General features: G+C 35.0%; 1 long non-coding RNA gene across 2 annotated transcripts; it reads right to left on the bottom strand.

Moving 5' to 3' along the window:
* Positions 1-1895: 1895 nt before the first annotated feature.
* On the bottom strand, positions 1896-20539 carry LOC111098626. Of its 2 annotated transcripts, XR_005369041.1 has the most exons (4): positions 20386-20539; positions 19530-19628; positions 11284-11393; positions 1896-3117 (listed from the first exon to the last, which is right to left on the bottom strand). It is a non-coding gene; the product is annotated as an uncharacterized LOC111098626 (long non-coding RNA). The 2 variants fall into 2 exon arrangements; XR_005369042.1 differs by lacking the exon at positions 11284-11393.
* Between the last annotated feature and the right edge of the window lie 958 nt (positions 20540-21497).

Raw genomic sequence — 21497 nt, 5'->3', positions numbered from 1 at the left:
GGTGATTCAATTAAGTGTCTGCCTTTGGCTCAGGTCATGATCCCAGAGTCCTGGGATCAAGCCCAGCATCAGGTTCCTTGCTCAGTGGAGAGTTTACATCTCCCTCTCTCTCTGTCCTCCTCGTGCTCATGCTTTCTTAAATAAATAAATACAATCATAAATAAATAAATAAATAAATAAATAAATAAATAAATCTTTAAAAAAAAGATTTATTTATTTATTCATGAGAGACACACAGAGAGAAGCAGAAACATAGGCATAGGGATAAGCAGGCTCCTTGCAGGGAGCCTGATACTGGATTCAATCCCAGGACCCCAGGAGCATGACTTGAGCCAAAGGCAGATGCTCAAACACTGAGCCACCCAGGTGTTCCTATATATATAATTCTTAATGCTACATTGCCAATCTCTACCCGTTCTTTAAATTGCAATAGTTCTTATGAAATAGGAATTAAATAAATATTCATTGTGAGTCTTCATTTTTCCAGGCACTGTTTTAGTCCCAAATAATTTATGCTACATGTGTAATAGTCTCATAATAATAGCAATTAAGAATTTGTTCCTATAGTCCTAGTAAATGTCAAATATCTATGATGAATATTTTTACTTCCTTGTCTTCTACTATGAAATTATAGATATGCTAAGAAAGAAAAAATAAAGACCCAATAGATTGTCTTTAATAAACTTTTTAAAATGTCAACCATCAGCAATGTCATACTGGGCCCTGTATTTCTTAAACAGGGCCCAAATCTTCTAGGATGTTCCATTTTCCTTTTTTGCACTTTCCCACTGAAGAACTCCCCTTTTTCTACACTTTCCTTCCAATCAAAAACTTCCATCATATGCAAATAATCTAAACTCATTTCCTAAGACCTTGCAACTCTGTTTCTGTTTGTATGCAAGAGCTATTAAAATTATTATAACATCTATTGGTGCCTTCATTTAGTTTGAAAAGATATTGAAAATCTATTTCTCAGTATTGTAATTCAAAATTGTAAAAGAGAAAACTGTGAGTAAACTGAGGGTGAAGAATACATAGATGAAGCTATGGTAAATATCAGAACAGCCCTTTTTATACACAGTGTTATTTTAGAATGTGATAAATTCATTTCCCCATTTTTCCATGTCTAAAAAAACACTCTATTTATGAAAATTTTCCAGATATCTTGGATACAAGTTTGAACTATAAAAAAATCATATAATTTAAATGTATATTATGAATAAAATCAGTAAAATTGTGAGATTCTTAGGCTTGATCTACTGAAATCCCTAAAAAAAAGTTTTTAAACCAAATTTTAAGAATGGATTATCCTGATACCTTACCATGGCAGCATCTTGATTCCATTCTTACTACAGGAAGTGACATCTTCATATTTTAACAGTCTTCAGAATATGTAAAATCATGACAAATGTTTATAGCACCACAAATGGACATCAGAAGAAAGTGTTTTAAAAGATTTGATTAAGTCATCAGAGGTTTAACTACTCAAGTACACATCATTAAAAATATCAGTAACAAAATACTTATATTTAAATATTAAAGTAATAAATAAGAAATAAATAATGAAATACTTATTTTATGGTTTAATATTTTCATTATGTAATACCTATGGAATATGTACCACAATATAACAGGTGCCTAATACTGTATAATATGTATAATATCCTGTATAATATGTATAATATCCTTTATCTGTAGTTTTTCTCAGACTTAAATTAGATTTGGGCTTCCAACTTCCTTCTTGGCTCTTATAACTTCTTACAAAGCTACCTCATGTTTTGGCCAAGACAGGATATTGCACATTTACTTATTAACCATGCTTTTTATAATCCATCCAAATAAGATTATTTTCTATTCCCTATTATTACATGCTATTATGGTAAAAACATGGCCTATGGGGTCAGAACATCCAGCTCAAATCCTGCTTCATCCTCTTCTTGTTGTATTATCTTGGTTAGGTTATTGAGCCATTCCGATTTTTTTTTCCTTATCCAAAAATGGGAATAATATCTTCTTCACATTTTAGTGTAAAAAGGATTATAAACTGAACATACACAACTCAGATTCATAGAGAAAATGTACTTCTTTATTTTGGTCTACCAATAATCTAATCATCTCTTAACCTGAACCTATTGTAATGTGGGAAATAATTGTAATTGTTAAAGATTTCTTTAGGAGTAAACTCACACTTCTATCCTCTTCTCAGGCCCTTTTTATGGTAGCTTTTAGGTATATGGGAGGAGAGATGTGGCTTAAGAAACTTCATGTTAGAAGATTAATTCAGCATGGCTCTTCCGAGCCCTAAGATCATGATTCTTATCCTGCTGGCATATTGATATGAGCTGATAATATTGATAGAGCTCAGCATCTGACAGTGAGCTGGTAGAGTTTGGTGGTGCAATCTGGCTGATTAAGCCTCATATCAGATCTTCCTAGTACTTTCAATCCCTCTGAAATCTATGATTCATATAGATATGGCTACCTGGTGAGCAAAATTTACAAAAGCTGCTTTGCCCCTGCTATGATATTCCCTTTGGAAACTTACCTGTAAGCACCTTGACCCATCTTATTTAGTCTATGACATTCAAGAGCCCAGGGTAGCCCAGTGGGCTATGCAGCAGTTTAGTCCAAGGTGGTCTGTGGGAGTGCTCTTTCCAGAAATCCCAATGATGACTGCTGGCCATCCCACCCTATCTGGTGATATTTTATTTACTAAAACACCTTTGCCTTCCTTGTCCTCTTGTTCTCTTTCTTCTTCCAGACCCCCAGAGTCAGCATTGAAAGACTTTCTTTTTCCTTTCTCTGTATCAGATATTCCTTCTCTAGAGAAGCAAGTCTTACAATTTGGCTACTCCAGAAAAAAAGAGCATCTTCACTATTTTATGGGAAAAATCAATGATTTAAGTCCTTAGTTTTTGAGATGTTCCCTAAATCATCAATGAATTTGGAAATTCCTTTTGTTTTCAAAAAAAGCTAACTTGCATACAAAATCCTTTTTGTTTCTGTTTGTTTGGGTTTTTTGTTTGTTTGTTTGTTTGTTTTTGCACATTAGAAGTCAAATTTGCCTCAGTTCTCCACTTTTCATTCCATGGTAAGTCTCAATGTCACTGCATGTATCTGAAAACCAGAGCCAAAAAATCATGTGCTTAAAAAGACAAAAGAGAAATGAGCAATCAGAATTTTCCAAATTATTACCTTATTTCCATCCATAAATTTGTCATTAATGTTCTGCTATTTAAAATGTATTTCTCTCTCTGCATTTTAATATTCCAAACTTCTTTCAGAATCCTTCTGAAATATTAGCTCCTTCCCCATCCTTGTAAGTAAAGGTAATCTCACTTATGGCCGGTATCTCTTCTATTTTGCTTTTATAGTGTTTATTACTATCACTCTTCATGTAATAGTTACATCTACATTTTTCTCTCTTGCTAGATCCTATGCTCCTTGTAGACATGGGCTATATGTTGGAGATAGCCTGATATAATAGGAAGACATGTCTAGTTCTTTTATGATATCTGACAAGTGACTTAAATTCTCTATATGTAATGTTTTATCTGTAAAATGGTAATAACAATATCTACATTGTAGCCTTGTATAATTATTGTAAAAAATACCAATACTATAGGTGAAAAGATTCCTGTATAGTATCAATTAGCAGTTCACTTTCAATAGACAATAATAAAGTCAATTAAAATGGGGCCAATTTTTAAGAATTGTCTAAGTCCACAGAGCATTTACTCAGTTTCTGTTCTATCGATATTCAGGAATGATTCTAAACTTTAAAATAAAGCTTCTAATGTTGAGAATGCAATAAAAGGAATTATAATGAATGATGAAATTAATGCTATTATTTATATCAAGAACAATTTAAATAATCCAGTCAACTGCAACTAAAATATCATATAAATTTATATAAGATGTCACAAGGTATGCAGTTTATTCCTTCTTTCAAAAGTCCAATTATTATTACAAGAGAAGTGACAAAAATTGAACCTTCTCCTGTATACCATTTTCCATAGAGCTTTTTTTATACAAATATTATCTTGTTTGTTGCTTTTTGTAGTATAGCTAGGACAGCTTGGTTAGATCAGAAAATCTAAAATTCAGAGGTTGAGATCTCTCCCCACGGTCAATTACTGACTACTTAGTAATGTGAATGGGTTAAGAGTCAGCTCCTCCCAATTTCTTGCTTCAATTCTTCTTTCATCAATCAAGATGAAGTTGATATTTTGTTAATGAGAATGGCATTCAGTTTTACTTAGACTATTTTATAGAATGTTTTTCTATTTATGTCACTTATTAGTAATAATGATAATAGCACCACTGTCTATTTATTATGTGGGACTTGTGAGAAATAAATTTCCTGCTGTTCTGAGAATCTGGATGCATGCCTGTATCATCAGTAACTGCTGACCCACCATACCTTTTGTTACCCTCACAAAAGAGATTAAGTTCCTGTCATCTGAGAACAGATCTTGGTGTCAGAAATGCCTAAATTTTAGTCACTAAAATCCATTCACTCTTTACTGCCCCAGGCCAATAATCTACTCTTCTGCCCAAAGATATACCTCTGCAACATGACTAAGGCTAAAAGCTGCATCCTATTCCAAAAAAGAAGAAAGACTTGAAATACCATTCAGAAGTGATTAAACACCTTGCTGGATAAGGGAAAAGGTATTTTCTCTTTCTCTTTCACCTTTTTCCCTTCCCTCCCTCCCCTTATTTCCTTCTTTCCTTCCCTCCTTCTTTCTTTCCTTCTTTCCTTCTTCCCATTCTCTCTTCATGGAAACTATAGCATTGTAAGCAAACACCAAACATTATAATAACAAGATCAGAACAACCACAGGCTTCAAAATGAGTCCCTTCAATTATTTTGCATTTAGAATTTTTTTGTTTTAGCTTACAAAGATTTTTTTTCCTTTTTTCCCACAAACTATGTGTTGAAAACATAAAAGATTTAAAAAACAATACCTAAATATAAATGCTTTAAAACATGATAAAATTGTGCTCACTTAGGCTTAAAGAATGCCTTCTAGACAAATTCTTTGTTCAAACACACCAGTTAGAATTCAGCCCAACAGAATTAAATTCTGTTCTTTTATGTACCATTTGGGAGCAGTCTCTCACTAAAGAGGGTATTTGATATATTCTACTTATATTATAAATTCCTAGCTGCCTCCACATAAAGTTTCCAGAGAAAAAATACCTTGCTCTAAAATGTAGTAGTAACTGCTGCAGATCAACCAGAGATTTGTTCATTACAGTTGACCCTTGAACAATGCACGGATTAGAGCTGCCAACATCCTGCACAGTTAAAAATCCATGTATAACTTTTGACTCCTCAAAAACTTACCTACTAATAGCCTACCGTTAACTAGAAGCCTTACTAATAACATAAAATAGTCAATTAACACGTATTTTGTATGTGCATTAAACACTGTATTCTTACAATAAAATAAGCTAGAGAAAAGAAAATGTTATTGAGAAAATCATAAAGAAGATAAGATACATCTGTAGTATTGTATTTATCAGAAAAAAAATCTGGGTGTTAATTGGACCCACGTGGTTCAAAGGTCAGCTGTGGTCAGAAAAGTGATCAAAATAAGCAGATCACTTTTCAATTTATTTTTTCTGATCATTTAAAATAAAGCTTTCGTGACATTGAGTAGTTTTGTTCTAGGTCAGAGAAGCTTCTTATAGGGTAGTACTTTTCTGCCTTCCTCAGAGAAAACCACTGACACGTTAAAAAAAATAAGATAATGGGTCTTAGCACAAATATATAGTTAATCTACAAAAGAAAACTCATTTTTGAGAAAAAAAAAATTGTCTACAATTATCCAGGGTCAAGGTTTACATGACATTCTATTGCCATAGATTCTTCAATAAAGTTTTGAGACCTCTCTGCTAATATTCATTAGCATTTGAATCCGTCCACTCAGTGAACATTGATTAATCTTGTGTATCAGGCAAAATATTGATCCCTTATCACACTGATTACACACATACACACGTCCCTACACATACACAAAAACTCTTCTGAGAATCTATTTTATCATACTGTTTAAGTTATTTATAAGTGCCATGATGATATATAACAAAATAGAAAACTCAGTGGCTTAAAACAATAGCCCATGAATCTTCGCATCAGTTGTGTAATTTTGAGATAGTCACTGAGTTCACTCATGCATCTGAGTCACTGTGTGTCAACTATAGGCATAAATCGGAGATGTTGAAGATTTAGGTCCATACAACTTCAATAAAATGAATATTTCAATAAAGTGAGTAAAATGAACCTAATGGCTTCCCAGTGCATATGAAAGTTATGTTTACATTATAGTAGACTCTATTAAGTACGCAATAGCATTATCTCTCACAAAACAATGCACATGCCTTAATTAAAAAATATTTTGTTGCTAAAAAATGCTAACCATCATCTGAGCTTTCAGTGAATAGTCATTATTTTGCTTATGGAAGGGTCTTGCCTCAATATTGGTGGCTGCTGAAGGTTGAGATGGCTGTGACAATTTCTCAAAATAAGACAGCAATGAAGTTTGATGCACCAATTGACTCTTCCTTTCATGAAAGATTTCTCTGTGGCTTGTGATGCTGTTGATAGCATTTTGCCCCAAAGCAGAACTTCTTTCAAGGCTGGAGTCAGTTTTCTCAAACCCTGCCACTGCTTTGTCAACTAAGTTATGGAATATTGAAAACCTTTGTTGTCATTTCAATAATCCTTGTAGCATCTTCACCAGGACTAGTTTCCACCTCAAGAAACCACTTTATTTGCTCATCCAAGAGAAGCAACTCCTCATCTGTTACAGTTTGCCATGAGATGGCAGCAATTCAAGCTACATCTTCACATGCTGCTTCTCGTTCTTGTTCTGTTATTTCTACTGCACCTGCAGTTACTTCTTCCACTGAAGTCTTGATCCCCTCAAACTCCTCCATAAGGGTTGGAATTAACTTCTTCCAAACTCCTATCACATTGATATTTTGACCTCCTCTTAATGGCATCTAGAATAGTGAGTCCTTTCCAGAAGGTTTTCAATTTACTTTGACCAGATCCATCAGGGAAAGCACTATCTATGGCAGCTATAGCTTTATGAAATGTATTTCTTAAATAACATAACTTGAAAGTCAAAATGACTCCTTGATCCATTGGGCTGCGGAATGGATGCTGCATTAGCTGGCATAAAAACAACATTACCCTCATTGTCCATCTCCATCAGAGCTCTCGGGTGACCAGGTGCATTTTCAGTGAGCAGTCTTATTTTGAAAGGAATCTTTCAAAGTCTCAAAATATTTAGCTTAAAATATCTGGTAAACAATGTTGTAAACATGTTCTGTCATCCAGGCTTTGTTTTTCCATTTCTAGAGCATAGGCAGAGTAGATTTAGCATAATTCGTAAGGGCCTTGGAATTTTCAGAATGACCAATGAGCATTAGCTTCAACTTAAAGTCACCAACTGCATTAGCCCCTAACAAGAGTTAGCTTATCCTTTGAATCTTTGAAGTCAGGTACTGACTTCTCTTTTCTAGCTATGGAAATCTGTAGATGACATTCCTCTTCCAAAAGAAGGCTGTTTCACCCACATTGAAAATCTGTTGTCTAGCATAGCCACCTTTATTAGGTTTTCTGGATAATTGTTGGTTCAGAGCTCTCTCAGGAGCCTCCCAGGTGTAATATGAAACTGGCCTCCATACTCAGAAGGCAAGGGGAGTGGGAAGAAAGAGGTGATTGGGGTGGGGAAGGTGTTTATAAGCAAAGGGAACTTACATAAGAGGCTTACCTTGGGCAGCAGCATGATGAATGGATCCCTGTGCCTGCCTGCCAAACCTTAAAAGTCTATCAAGAGATCTTAACTGGGTTCAGTCACATATTCTGTGCAGGTGTTCTAAACACCACGTCATTGCCTGAGGTTATCCCCTTGAAGCAGCCTCTGGGAGCAAAAATGGCAAGCAGAATTCACATTCTAAAGGCAAGGGAAGGGGTGAGGATCCTCCAAGTGTTGGAGTCCAACTCATGGGCCAATGGGCAGTCATGTCTTTTTGATGATGTTCCTCAGCGGTAACTTGCTGCAGCTTCTACATCAGCACTTGCTCCTCACCTTGTACTTTGATGTGATGGAGAGGGCTTCTTCCCTTAAGTCTTGTAAAGCAGCCTTCGATAGCTTCAGACTTTTCTTTTGCAGCTTCCTCACCTCTCTCAGCCTTCACAAAATTAAAGACAGTTAGGACCTTCCTCTGGATTATGTTTTGGCTTAAGGGCATATTGTGTCTTATTTCTGCCACACCACTCACTATCCAAACGACGCACTTTGTCCATACCAGCAAGAAGGCTGATTCACTTTCTTATCATATGTGTGCTCACTGGAGTAGCACTTTTCATTTCCTTCAAGAACTTTTCTTTTGCATTCACAACTTGGTTGTTTGGCACAAGAGGCCTAACTTTAGGCCTATCTTGGCTTTCCATATGATTTCCTCACTAAGCTCAAGCATTTCTAGGTTTTGATTTTTTTTTTCTAGGTTTTGATTTAAAGTCAAAGATGTGTGACTCTTCCTTTGACTTGAACACTTAGAGGCCCTTATAGGGCTATCAACAGCCCTAATTTCAATACTGTTGTGTCTCAGAAAATAGGGTATCTGAGAAGGAGAGAGAGAGGGGAATGGATGGTAGGTAGAGCAGTCAGGACACACACAGCATTTGTAAGTTTTCTATCTTATGTTCTTGTAGTTTGAGGTGCCCCAAAACAATTACAATAGAAATATCAAAGATCAAAGATTGCAGATCACTGTAACAAATAGAGTAATACTGAAAAAGTTTCAAATATTTTTAGAATCACAAAAATGTGACACAAAGTGAGTAAATGCTGTTGGAAAAACAGTGTGGGTTTGTCACAAACTTGTTAAACATGCAATATCTGTGAAGCACAATAAAGCAAAGCACAATAAAGCAGGGTATGCCTGTTATTAGTCTTGACTGGGCTCACTCATGTCTGGGGGCCAGCTGATGAAGATTAGTCTGGCATAGGAAAGATGGTGGATGGTGTAGTCAATTCCATATATCTCATCCTCCAGAAAGATAGCTAGGGGATAGAAGGTAAGCAAGCCTCGGTATGCAAGTGGCTTTGATGCTTTTTTATGTCCATTTGTTCACAAGGAAGGACACAATGATGCCTCCCCTCCTTTTTCATATGCCTTTTGCACCTCTTAATTCTGGGGTGGTCTTGTGACTTGTTTTGGCTAATATGTCAATGTGACATCATTCAACTTCTGACTCTAGGCTTCAAGAGGTTTCCAGCTTCTTCTTTCATTTTCTTGGAACTCCATGTTACCATGTGAGGAAACTGTACAGCCTGCTTGCGATGATAAAACTATATAGAGCAGACACTAATCACCCAGCTGAGAACTCCAAGGCAAACCAGCCTCTCAATCAAGCCATACTAGGAAAGACCAGTAGAAAACCACCCAGCAGAACTAAACCCAAATTGCTGACCCATAGAACTAAAACAAAATGATTTTCATTTTAAGTCACTATGGTTTGGAGTGGTTTCTTAAACAGCAATAGATAACTGAGACACTCTACTTGCATCATGTTTGGTAATAATATGCCACTGGCCAAATCAAATCATGTAGCTATTCCGGGAGTCAAGAAGAGGGGTAATATGTCCTATCCACTATGGGAAGAGTAAAAAACTAAAACCAGCAATGCAAGTGATCTACCATATACACATTAAATATAAGAAAACTAATGATGAGAAGCTTAAATGATTCACACAACAGCACTCATTTCATAACCCAAAGTGCTAATCCTAGCTCCTTCTACTATAAAGCCTAAGCTCCATCTGCTTTACCCTTGAAGCCAATTAATGAGAAGAGTATACAGTTCAGCTTGTGGAGTCTGGGGATCCCAACTTCTTTAAGTCTTATGCTCAAATTTCACTTTGCATTTTTCCTCTTTTGCACTGCTGAAACTAAATTTCCACCAGAAGGCTCAGAGCATTCAGATGTCAACACCAGATATGAATGAAAGTGGGCAATCTCTGAGGACCTTTACACCAACAGCCTTTTTTTTTTTTACCAAGCATCAGGTTGCCCTTGTTATTAATGGGACTCCAACAGTGCTGAATTTCTGTTGAATGGGCTCTGACCTTACTCCAAATGTCTGGTTTCTCACATCATGTGCTTCAATTCTTCTAAATAGAGTTCTGTTCAGAAATTCTACTTCTGGTAATTGGTCTATTTATTGTTCTCTTGGCTTTCTTTAGTCCCAGTTGGAGATTGGATATTTTTTCCTAGTTCAAATAACTGTGACCAAAGCCCTACTGCCATTTTCAGACCTTCTTGGACCTGCTTGGGTAGACTTCCAAGAATTACTCAAAACTGCTGCCCATCTTCTCATTCTTCACACTAGATAGGATGCCCTGATATTAAAGTTTTAAACCCTACTGCTAAATTTCTTACATTTATATCCTGTTAAATCCTAAGACAAAATATTTTATTCATCTTTATGCTGCTTTACATACATTACGCTTACTGCAGTACTTTGCAGTATCCTCAATTTTGCCAGTGTTTCATTAAAGTGTGTTGAATAAATGACACAAGTAAATGTTAAATGGATACAACTTATTATTTGGAAAAGCAGTTTCAAAATGCTGCTTATTAGAAGAGAAAGTTGTGCTATCTCTTCTCTGATACTATTTTAACATTAATAGGTTAGGAAGGAAATTAACCACTCTGACTCTAATTTACTAAGACAGAAGCAGCTTCTATTACTTTCTGACATGTCTGTAGTTATCTATGGATTGCCTGAAGTTACTGGGTACCATGGTGACCTGTATATATTTGGAGGCTAAGTGGAAAAACAGAAATCTGATTCCAAGGTGTCAGAAAAATGAAATTGGGTAAAAAGCAGCAAATACTACACTGTAGATAGCACACTCATTTTTCTCTGAATCACTTTCATAAGAAAGTACAGTTCTTCCTGTCCTTTGGTGCACATAAAACAGGTGGGAGAAAAAAAAAAAGAAAAAAACAGCCTTTGTTAAAAAAAAAAAAAAAAAAAAAAAAAAAAAAAAAAAAAAAAGATGACATCTGTCTGGAGTCCTTCAATAAAAAGAAACTACTGTAGTTTTGATTCTTCTTCCTTTCTAACATTTTCTATATTCCATTTGTAGCAAAAACCACATCCAGTAACATTGCAGAATAAATATGTAATGGTTAATTTTATTTGGTCAACCTCACTAAGGCCATGAGGTACCTTGGTATTTGGTTAAATATTACCTCTGAGTGTGTCTGTGAGGGTGCTTCTGAATGAGATTACCATTTGAATCTGTAGACTGAGGAAAGCAGACAGCTCTGATCAATTTGGATGGGCCTCATTCAATGTAGGCCTGAAGAGAATAAAAGAATGAGTAAGAATTTCTTTTTCTCTCTGCGTGACTTTGAGCTTAAACATTGGTCTTCTGCAATTGGACTTGAAGTCAGCCTAGAACTTACATCAACAGCAATCCTGGTTCTCAAACCCTCAGACTCAGAACTGTACCATCAGCTGCTCCCTTGGGTCTGGACTTCTCAGCCTCCATAATTGTGTAATCCAATTCCATATAATAAAAAGTGTTTTAATTTCTCTAGAAAACCCTGACTAATACAAAGTCCTTCTTCCCAGGAATATAAGAACCACTGAACAAGCCAAACATTCAGTGATGATCTCAGATTTCAGAAAAAATTAAAAGTAATGGCCCTTTACTATTATCATTTAAACTTTAATCATTTTGAAGCATCTGCCTTTTGAAAACACATATATTATTCTGCAAATATATAAAACAAACATGGTTTTTAGCACAAAAGACCATGGAAAGGTGAAGTCCATATTTTCCTGTATCCATTAGCAAGGCTTGAACAAGTAATTAAAAATGAATAATACATATCTTTAAAGGTCTGATGGTTGTCATGATACTAAACAAAGGTATATTTATCATTTTCCAATGCTCATGCAGCATTAATAAAGAAAGGATGCGATATTTTTCCACATCATGCCAGAGCAAGCTTTTGTTTTTATATTGCTATTAAAAGATGGAATGGAGATTAGAAAGGATGGAGACCTAGCACCCTCCTTCCTCCATTCTCCTCTTTTATCATTCAAGAGATACTTGATAGTATTTTATGTAAATTTGTGTGTGTGTGTGTGTGTGTGTGTGTATGTATAGTTGTAGTAAAAAACCCCATTTAAGAAATACATCAACAAGGGAAACTTAGTCAAAGCAATACAATAAAACACAAGAGTGCTTCAAAATCATGCACTTGATGGAAAAGATAAAAACATTTCAGTGGCAGAAAACTTTATGGGAACAAAGACTTTCATGGAAAGATTTGAGCTTTTTTTTTACTGCTAGGAAATTCAAGAAAGTGGTTCATGCAATGGCTGTCATAACGATCATCACAGATCTAATATATAAATGTCATATTGCTGAGAACATCAGAATTGTTGAGAATTTAAAATAGAAAGAACTCCAATATGGAAACATACTGTGAATAAAGACATTTCCTATTTTTTATGAGCCATTGATCCAAAATGGTATTTTAAAAAGGGAGAAGGATGTCCCTTTAGAAAGGACAAAAGGATAAAAGTAATGTTTTTTTTTTTTTTTTAAAAAAAACTCAGTAAGGAGCAAGCAGGTTAATCTTAATAGATAATCAAAACTTTGTAAATATGAATTTCCTCTTGTGGCTTCATTTTATTTTAACATCTTGTTTGACACCAACCTATTATTCCAGCAGTGACTTTTTATTAAAAAACAAAACAAAACAAAAAAACCCTGAATAATTTACATAATATCAACCCCATCTATATAGGATTATTTCAAGAAAGTAGGAAGCATTTTATGCAAACAAATCAATATCATTTTGTTTCCTTACATGGCATATTATGGAAGATTTTTCTCAACTCTCTCTAGTTATTATTTAAAGATTCTCATCATTATAATTATTTCAGAAAATCTCAACTGCATGCTAGTATCTCTGTAATGGTACATTCTTTAACTTTTTATTTTGAAATAATTATAGTTACAAAAAAGCAGGCATAGAGAGGTCTCTTCACCTAGTTTATCCTGAGGATTACATTTTTTCATAACTATAGAACAATATCAAAATTAGGAAAGTCACATGATTATACTATGTTAATAGTTCTATGCCATTTGATCACATGTGTAGATTTCTATAACCACTACCCCATCCCCACTACCTCAATCAAGATATAGAAGCACAGGGCAGCCCGGGTGGCTCAGCGGTTTAGCACCTGCCTTCAGCCCAGGGCCTGATCCTGGAGACCCAGGATCGAGTCCCACGTCAGGCTCCCTGCATGGAGCCTGCTTCTCCCTCTGCCTGTGTCTCTGAGCCTCTCTCTCTCTGTATGTTTCTCATGAATAAATAAATAAAATCTTAAAAAAAAAAAGATATAGAAGCACAACGATCTCACTCATGTTACCCATTTATAGTCTTCCCTATCCCTCTTATCCTTAATCCTCAACCCTTAACTATTGATTTATACATCTGTGTTTCTATGTTTAGGTCTATCATTATATTAGGAATATTATATAACAGAATTGCAAATTATGTGACCTTTGAGATTGGCCTTTTGCATTCAGCATAATATTCTTGAGATCTCTCCAAGATATTCTTTTTTATTGCTGAGTATCATTCCATTACATGTGTGTATCACAGTTTGTTGATCCATTCACTTATTGTAGGACATTTTGGTCATTTCCGGTTCAGAGCAATTACTAATAAACATTCCTGTATAGGGTTTTGTGCAGGTAGTTTCTTTTTTTTTTTTCCCTCTGGGATAAATACCCAGAAGTGTGACTGTTGGGTTATACGGTTATTGTACATTCAGAGTTTTGTTTTTTGTTTTTTTAGAAGCTGCCAATCTATTTCCCAGAATGGCTTATTACTTTAAATTCCTACCAATAATATGTGAGAGATCCAGTTTCTCTCTGCATACTTGTCAGCATTTGGGACTGCCACTATATTTTATTAGGTTTTATTTTTTAGAGCAATTTTAGGTTTATAGAAAATACAGAATTCCTATAAATTTCCTGACTCCACACACATACAGCCTCCCCATACACTAACATGCTCCCCACTATCAAAATCCGACATCAAAGTGGTACATTTGTAATAATCAATGAATCTACAATGATACATCATTATCACTCAAAGTCCATAGTTTGCAATAGTGTTCCCTCTTAGTATTGCACATTTTATGGATTTTGAAACTTGTATAATGACATGTACCTACTACTATAGTATCACAGAGGATAGTTTCACTGTCATTAAAATCCTCTGTGCTCCACCTGTTCATCCCTGCCTCCCCTAACCCCTAGAAATCACTGACCTTTTTACTGTCTCCATAATTTGGCCTTTTCCAGAACGTTAAATTATACAATATGTAGCCTTTTCAGATTGCAAATTACACTTAATAATATGCATTTAAGTTTCTTCCATATGTTTCTATTTGATAACTCACTCTCTTTGTTTTTCTTAGCAGTGAATAATAGTCCATTGGGTGGATGATATATCCCAGTTTACTTATCTATTCACCTATTATTATGGGCTAAATTGTGTCCTCCTTCTTATATTCACATGTTGAAATTCTAATCCCTATTACCTCAAAATGTGGCTATACTATGAAATAGGGCCTTTAAAGAAGTGATTAAGTTAAAATGAGATCATTGGGACTTCATCAAGATAAGAAGCTTTTGCACAGCAAAGGATACAGTCAACAAAACTCAAAGACAACCCACAGAATGGGAGAAGATATTTGCAAATGACATATCAGATAAAGGGCTAGTTTCCAAGATCTATAAAGAACTTATTAAACTCAACACCAAAGAAACAAACAATCCAATCATGAAATGGGCAAAAGACATGAACAGAAATCTCACAGAGGAAGAAGATATAGACATGGCCAACATGCATATGAGAAAATGCTCTGCATCCCTTGCCATCAGGGAAATACAAATCAAAACCACAATGAGATACCACCTCACACCAGTGAGAATGGGGAAAATTAACAAGGCAGGAAACAACAAATGTTGGAGAGGATGCGGAGAAAAGGGAACCCTCATACACTGTTGGTGGCAATGTGAACTGGTGCAGCCACTCTGGAAAACTGTGTGGAGGTTCCTCAAACAGTTAAAAATAGACCTGCCCTACGACCCAGCAATTGCACTGTTGGGGATTTACCCCAAAGATACAGATGCAGTGAAACGACAGGACACCTGCACCCCGATGTTTATAGCAGCAATGGCCACGATAGCCAAACTGTGGAAGGAGCCTCGGTGTCCAACGAAAGATGAATGGATAAAGAAGATGTGGTTTATGTATACAATGGAATATTACTCAGCTATTAGAAATGACAAATACCCACCATTTGCTTCAACGTGGATGGAACTGGAGGGTATTATGCTGAGTGAAGTAAGTCAGTCAGAGAAGGACAAACATTATATGTTCTCATTCATTTGGGGAATATAAATAATAGTGAAAGGGAATATAAGGGAAGGGAGAAGAAATGTGTGGGAAATATCAGAAGGGAACAGAACATAAAGACTGCTAACTCTGGGAAACGAACTAGGGGTGGTGGAAGGGGAGGAGGGCGGGGGGTGGGAGTGAATGGGTGACGGGCACTGGGGGTTATTCTGTATGTTAGTAAATTAAACACCAATAAAAAATAAATTAAAAAAAAAAAGAAAAAGGAAGAAAAATAAATAAATAAATAAATAAATAAATAAATAAATAAATAAATAAATAAAATGAGATCATTAACCTGGACCCTAATTCAATATGGCAGATGTCCTTATAAGAAAATGTTAGGACACAGACATGCACAGAGGGAAGATCATGTGAAGGCACATGGAGAACATGGCAATCTAGAAGCAAAGGAGAGAAGCCATCAGAAGAAACCAACTCTGTCAACACCTTGATCTTGAATTTTTGCCCTCCTGAATTATGAGGAAATATACTTCTGCTTCAAGCTACCCAGTCTGTGGTACTTTGTTACAGCAGCCTTAGCAAACTAATAGACCTACTTAAGGACATCTTGTCTGCTTCTGAGTTTTGCAATTATGAGTAAAGCTGCTATGAAAATATTCATGCAGGTTTTTGTGTGGAAGCTTTCAACTCATTTTACAAAATACCAACAGTATAATTGCTGATCATAGAACAAGAGTATATTTAGTTTTGTAAGAAACCTCCAAATTATCTTCCAAAGTGGCAGCACTCTGGAAGTGTTGGAAGTTTTACATTCCAGTGTGTGAGTGATCCAGTTTCCCCACATCTACACCAACACTTGTTATTGTCTGTTTCTTATTACAGTTTTCTCAGTGGTTGTGACATGGAACCTCAATGTGATTTTGTTTTGCATTGATATTGGCATCTTTTCATGTGCTTATTTATCATTTGTATATTCTTTTTTATGGAATGTATCTTCATGTCATTACCTGTTTTCTAATTGGATTGTTGGTTTTGTACTGTTGAGTTTTAAGAGGTTTTTATATATTTGAGATAAGAGTCTCAAATATGTGGTTTACAAATATTTTCTCCTAGGCTGTAGTTAGACTTTTTATTCCTTAATAGAGGTTTTGCTTTGTTTGTTTTTTTTTTTCAGAGCAAAGGTTTTTAATTTTTTGAGATTTATTGTCTTTTATGAATCATGCTCTTAGTGTCATGTCTAATAACTCTTTAATAACTCTTAAACAAATCTTAGGTTCCAAAGATTTTCTCCCACATTTTCTTTCTAAAAGTTTTACAGCTTTACATTTTATATTTGAATCCATGTTCCATTTTAATTTTTATGTAAGATGAGATTTAGGTTGAAGTTCATGTTTCTATTTTGTCTATGGATATCTAATTGTTCTAGCACCACCTGTTGAAAATATTATCTTTCCTCGACTGGATTTCTTTTTTACCTTTGTTAAAAATCAGTTGTCTGCACTTGAATGGGGGGAATTTCTGGTTCTCTACGTTGTTCCATTGATCTATGTGATATTTCCTCCATCAAGAACATACAATATTGATTACTGTAGTTATATATTAAATCTTGGTATCGGGTAGAGTGATTCCTCCTCCCCCTTTATTCCTTTTTGACAAAATGTTTAGCTATCCTTCCTTTACATTCCCATACAAATACTGGAACATACATTAATTTCTCTCTAAGCAAAGAGTGTATCAGTGAACCAGTTAGGATGCACAGGAAATATTTCAAAACTGAGATCTCAAAATATAAAGACATTGTATGTCTGTGTGTGTGTGTGTGGTATAGTTGTGGTAAGAGAGTGGAAATTTCCTTATTATAACATATATTGATTTGTTGTTTGTAATTGATGTACATGAATTACATTCTACTGTTTCAATTCAATTGTTTAGTATCAATTGTAATTTAACTCCCTAATTCATTGCTTGATGCCTAATAGGCATTTAATAATCATGAATAAATGATTTCTCATTAAATATATTATAATCAAATACTAAGCAACATCTTCATTAACATAAGGATAGCATTTCCTTTACCATATATTAATAAATTGACTGACTAGAAGACCTCATATGTACCTCATTGGATGCACTGCTGAAAACAAGGAAAAGATTGGGTACTTGTGCATTCATGATTTTAAAGCAAATATTGTGAACTCTTGACCATGGCTATACATACAGGAAGGAAGGAAGAATCCATTTCTTAAAATTTGCATTTTTGTTATTATTAAACACAGATTATGAGTATAGAATATAGGACAAAAGTGTTCTTTAGTTTCCCCTCCAGTGGCTAATCAGTTCATACCAAGTCAGACTGTTAATCATAAGAAGGGTGTCCTGTTTTTCTTTTTCTTCTCCCCTCATCCTGATTGTCTAAGTCTTTTATCTCATCTACTTTCTTGTGAAATTCCATGTAGTCTCTTCTAGGTCCAAGAACCAGATAAAAATCATTCCAATAGGTTGAGTTTTTCTTCCATCACAAGAATTAGAGACAAGAGAAGAACTGGGTAGGGTTGGAGGTTTGCCTCAGTCTAGCCTTGAGGTGACTCAGTGTATTTACAAGACTGACAAACATTTCTTTTTTAGTATTTTTCTCATCTTTTAGTGAAATTCTGGAACCTATTACTAAAAGATTTTCTACCACTTTATCAGGACTAAATAAAACATTGTTTTTTAATTCTAACTTAGTGTGGTCCATGACCTCTGAAAGGAAGGTAGAGATGTATAATGTACCTCAGCCCAACAGAGGATTGACAGACAGTTTTTAAAATCATGCTATAGTATTTTCCCAGAAAATTATAAGAAGAAAATTTTCTCTCTTTTCCATATCTCATGTGTCTGCTTTTATGCCAGGAGTCATAGTACACAGAATACATTCACAGAGTAGTGATTAATTCTATGCTTATGAACCATTGTTGAAGCAGAGAAAAGGGGAATCATTTTTGTTATTTAAATTTGAGAAATGAAGAAACTAAGGCTTAAATGATTCTGCAAGGTTAAGGAGCCAGAACTTCTGGATCCACGGTACAGAAACTTCCCAACACAGTATATTGTCTTCTTGAATAATGCTGAAAACTTTGTGGATTAGTAACCATAAAAAAATAAAACTATGCAATATAAAAATGTTTTTATTTACCAATGTGGTCACTAAAGGAAAGCTAACTAATATTCAAGGACAGAAATATAATATTGATTTTTATCAGTGAATATGGTGAAAAATTCAGGCTTGAAGTTATTGTATTACATTTTTAGATTAATGAAACACTATGGAAGCCTAATTTCTTTGAATTATGACCCCATGAAACATTTTTCAATAACTAAAAGTCTCCACACTCCAAAGAACACTAGTTCTTGACAATGCAACAAAGAAAAAAATAAGAGAGAGACAGAAAGGGGGTGGAGAGAGAAAGAAAAGAAGGAAGGAATGAAGGAGGGAATAAAGGAGAAAGAAAAAAACTGAAAACATTAGGCAAATATTGTTTATCAGTGGTACTAATTTGTTTAAAGTATTATGTTTTAATGATTAAATTGTTTCACCCCGATGGAAGCTATTGATTACAATAAATGTTTACTGCTTGGAATTGTTAAGAAGGTGACTAGGGTCAGACACCAAGAACTGTTTTATAACCATTGAGACTCCAGTCTATGTCTTATCACTTAGACTTAATATACGGTCTGGTACCAGCTCTAATAGGAAACAGAAGCACAGACCCAGCAAGACTTACCGTCTTCATATACAGTGTTAGACTAATATAAATTGATTATACACTATCTCATTGCTGCAGAGAAAAATCTATAGCTACTAATGGGTTTTGCTTTTAGAGTTGAAAGTCACAGAAATATTATATTTCTGTCCTTGAATATTAGTTAGCTTTCCTTTAGTGACCACATTGGTAAATAAAAAAACCACAGAAGGCTAAAAGGTTCCCATAAAATTCAACTACTGTATGTTTAAAGAAAATAAAGTGGACTTTTACATCAGGGGTGTGGTTTCTCACCTGACAACTTTGGTAACAACTAGTGATAATCCTTCTGGTCATCCATATTTCTCCTAATAGTTATCCATGACACAATTCAATTTATTCTGTAGGAAAATCCTGAGTGATCAAAGCATATAGAGTCATATGTTGGGAATAGGGAAATATATTTAATCTTATTTATGGTGTTGGAAAAATATAGTCTGAGTCCTCCCCCATTAGGGAAATCTCATTTAAACACTCAATGTATGAAAAAATAAAATACATCTGTAAAAAAACAGAGGGGGAAAGCCCTATCAACTAAAATAAATTTTGCAGGTATTTAGTACAGTTTAATTGCAGGAACACATGTTCTAATTGACAAATGGGACCAATCTGAATATCATTAACTCTTTGTCCCTGAAGAAAGGGAAATTTAGCAAGTGTCTTAAATCCTCTACTGAGGTTTCCTCATCTGTTAACTAAGACAATAAAAGATATTTTCCTCAAAAGGAAATCTGGAGCTTTAATTAGTATTCTTAATGTACAAAAATAAGTTATAAGCACTGTAAAATCTAAAGGAAATTACACATACAACTCTACTGAAACAGAAAGGAAAGTAACCAACAATGTTTATCTGGTCTCGTGCATAAGAATTGGAGGTTGAGTCAGAAGATCCAGAATTGGTAGTTTGCAGACATGGCCCCCATTTTTGCCCTTCCTGTATCCACATGCTTTTCCATATAATATAATTTTGCAATCCCCTCCCATCAGCACAGAAATAGACACAATTTCCACCCCTGAGTTCAGCCATGAATGGCTCTGGCCAGTGATATGTTCATATACATGACACAAAGAAAGGATTAAAATGAGTTTATATAATTGGGTGCATTCTCACACTTTGTCCTCTGATACTGCCGTGAAAGGACACTGCTGGGCTAGCCTGATGAAGGATGAGAGACACAGGGAGCAGAGCTGAGGTTTCCCAGTTGTCCCAGATAAGGCCATGCTAAATCATTTGATAACCAGGTAACCACCAAGCATGATCAACACAGTTGCTTCTAGAACTATTCTATTAATGTAAACAATAGATTCCTATAGTTGTTTGTCACAAAAATTCTATGGCTGTTTATTCTACACCATTATTAAGATTATGGATAACTGATGAAAAAAATTTACTGAAAGTGTAGTGCTACTATAACAAAAATAGGATCCATTCATTGATTTGGAGATGGGGAGACAGGTAGTAAGGAAAATATCAGAGGAAGCTAGGAAAACTGGAAGAAAACTACAGCAGAAAAAGTGAAGTATGGTGACCTGTGTTATAACATTCTGTCGCATTTAGTAAAAATGTCACAGGTAAACCCAGAAGTTAGAAAATGGACCTAACAAACTTTGGGACTTGACTTAAGAAATGTCCAAGGAAAGTACTGAAAATATCTTTTGGTTGCTTTTAGCTGTTCATGATAAGATTCTACAGGAAAAATGAACACTAAAAAGCTGGCTAGTTTCTAAGCAATATTTAGGGGGAATGTGGAGAGGTCAGAAATTTTGGAAATTTTTAGTTTGAAAAATAAAATCATTCACATCCTCAGCCTCTCAAACAACTAAAGAGATTACCATATTAACTAACACTTTGCCTTGGGATCAAGGATCTTTGAGGCCTTTGGTTAAGACTTCTGAAAGAATTAAATTTGTACCTTATAGACCTTCTCAGCTGGACAAATAGACTCCTAGGAATCCTAATAGTGTCATTGCACAGCAGCTTGGTATATCAAAACTCCAGTAATTAAATCCAGGGCGAGAAGAAGAGGATGCAACTTGTGGTGTATGTAGTGAACTCAAATCTGATACAGAGAATACCCACACAGGTTTCAAGATAGTTTTACCTGCAAAAGCACTACTAGCTTGTTTTAAAGGGGCTTAGTCACTCCCAGATTACAAAATCAAGACTGAATCAAGAAATATATTCCTCTCCAAGGTAGGGGAACCTGGCCACAGTTTGCTTAG

Source organism: Canis lupus, chromosome 13, assembly GCF_011100685.1.
Source record: "Canis lupus familiaris isolate Mischka breed German Shepherd chromosome 13, alternate assembly UU_Cfam_GSD_1.0, whole genome shotgun sequence".
NCBI lineage: Eukaryota > Metazoa > Chordata > Mammalia > Carnivora > Canidae > Canis > Canis lupus.
Note: the sequence above shows the minus strand (reverse complement) of the source record. Positions and strands in the feature narration are given on the sequence as shown.